Here is a 2,448-nt window from a genome sequence, read left to right on the forward strand (position 1 = left end):
CACCAAATGTTCTCTATAGGTGAAAGATCTGGACTGCAGGCTGGCCATTTCAGTACCCGGATCCTTCTCCTACGTAGCCATGATGTTGTGATTGCTGCAGAATGTGGTCTGGCATTATCGTGTTGAAAAATGCAGGGTCTTCCCTGAAAGAGATGACGTCTAGATGGGAGCATATGTTGTTCTAGAACCTGAACATAGTTCTCTGCATTAATGGTGCCTTTCCAGACATGCAAGCTGCCCATGCCACAAGCGCTCATGCAACCCCATACCATCAGTGATGCAGGCTTCTGAACGGAGCGTTGATAACAACTTGGGCTATCCTTGTCCTCTCTGGTCCGGATGACATGGCGTCCCAGTGTTCCATAAAGAACTTCAAATCGTGACTCGTCTGACCACAGAACAGTCTTCCATTTTGCCACACTCCATTTTAAATGACCCCTGGCCCAGTGCAAACGTCTGAGCTTGTGGAGCTTGCTTAGAAATGGCTTCTTCTTTGCACTGTAGAGTTTCAGCTGGCAACGGCGGATGGCACGGTGGATAGTGTTCACTGACAATGCTTTCTGGAAGTATTCCTGAGCCCATTCTGTTATTTCCTTGACAGTGGCATTCCTGTTTGAGGTGCAGTGACGTTTAAGGGCCCGGAGATCACGAGCATCCAGTAGAGTTTTACGGCCTTGACCCTTACGCACAGCGATTGTTCCAGATTCTCTGAATCTTTTGATGATTTTATGCACGGTTGATGATGATAACTTAAAATTCTTTGCTATTTTACGCTGGGTAACACCATTCAGGTATTGCTGCACTATCTTTCTGTGCAACAATGGTGGAATTGGTGATCCTCTTACCATCTTGGCTTCTGAGAGACACTGACACTCTGAGAAGCTCTTTTTATACCCAATCATGTTGTCAATTGACCTAATTAGTGTTAATTGGTCTTCCAGCTGTTCGTTATATGCTCAATTTCCTTTTTCCAGCCACTTATTGCTACTTGTCCCAACTTTTTTGGGATTTGTTGACACTGTGAAATTTTGAATCAACATATTTTTCCTTTAAAATGTTACATTTACTCAGATTAAACTTTTGATCTGTCATCTATGTTATATTACGAATAAAATATTGACATTTGCCATCTCCATATCATTGCATTCAGTTTTTATTCACAATTTGTTTAGTGCCCCAACTTTTTTGGAATCCGTTTTGTACCATCACAAATATGTAATATTGGATAATTTTCCTCAATAAATAAATGATCAGGTATAGTTTTTTTGTCTCATTTGTTTAACTGGGCTCTCTTTATCTAATTTTAGGACTTGTGTGAAAATCTGATGATGTTTTAGATCATATTTATTCAGAAATATAGAAAATTATATAGAGTTCACAAACTTTCAAGCACCACTGTAAGCGGTAGAGGATGAAGATAAAGATGACCAAAGTTGCTACAACTCTATCATTTGTCATCAGAAGCTGATCTCAGTTTAAACTCTTGTAAACACCTTGTATCTGTGACTTTCCTTGTCTCCATTGACTACAGTGACATTATTTACATGAACGCTCCTACAAGCACCCTGCAGATGTTGGATGCTGTCTATCACGGTGCACTAAGATTCATACTGTAACTGGCTGTGATTATCGTACCCACCACTGCACCCTGTATTCACTGGTTAACTGGACATCTTTAACTTCACACAGACTTTCTCACTGGTACATTTTCACATTTAAATCACCTCTTGGTCTGCTGCCTTCATACATTTCCTCCTACATGTCTCTTCGTGAGTGCAGCTACAGCGTGCGCTCATTGAGGACTGAACTTGGCAAAAGGGTCTTCTCCTACTCCGCTCCTGTTTCCTGGAATATCTTGTTAAAAGATCTGAAGCTCTCGATCTTGACCTCTGTAAGTGGCTTTAAGAATCTGTTGGACTCCTGGCAAAGACCATTGCAGACATGTTCCTGTTTTTAGTTTTCTACATTCGCCTTATAATCTAGCTATTTCTGCTATTTTTGCCATCTTATTTTAATTTGTTTAAAAAAAAATCTGTATGCCTCTTTTATGATTGTCTGTTGCTGTTGTCCATTGTTGTCATCATTCTTTGTTGAAATCAGGTCTCTCTTGTAAATGAGTCCTCGAGGCTCAATGGGATTAACCTGTCTAAATAAAGGTTGAATTGAAAAAAAAAAAACCTCTTGCCTAAAAGGTGGTGAGCTCCATGCATTCCTTCAAGGATTGCCAGGACTCTAACTATCTTTGGAGAAGTGGGTTTCTTTCTGTGGCTACAGTTTGCAGGATGATGGTGATGATGGTGGTAAAGATGTGAAGCCTCGTCACGACTCACTGCTGCAGAAACCACACTTACTGTTTGTGCAACAGTTCAGATGTTTGTTGTTTTCAGAACAGCTGCTGGATCAAATCGTTCTCGATGGTCTCTGTGTGTGTGTGTGTGTGTGTGTGGG

General features: G+C 40.9%; 1 protein-coding gene across 1 annotated transcript in view; it reads left to right on the top strand.

The window, feature by feature from the left end:
- vps13c (vacuolar protein sorting 13 homolog C) overlaps positions 1–2,448 on the top strand; it is a 289,282-nt gene that overhangs the window by 19,910 nt on the left and 266,924 nt on the right. The window lies entirely within an intron of this gene.

The sequence above is a fragment of the Nematolebias whitei genome, chromosome 2, assembly GCF_014905685.2.
Source record: "Nematolebias whitei isolate Nwh7 chromosome 2, NemWhi1, whole genome shotgun sequence".
Taxonomy (NCBI): domain Eukaryota; kingdom Metazoa; phylum Chordata; class Actinopteri; order Cyprinodontiformes; family Rivulidae; genus Nematolebias; species Nematolebias whitei.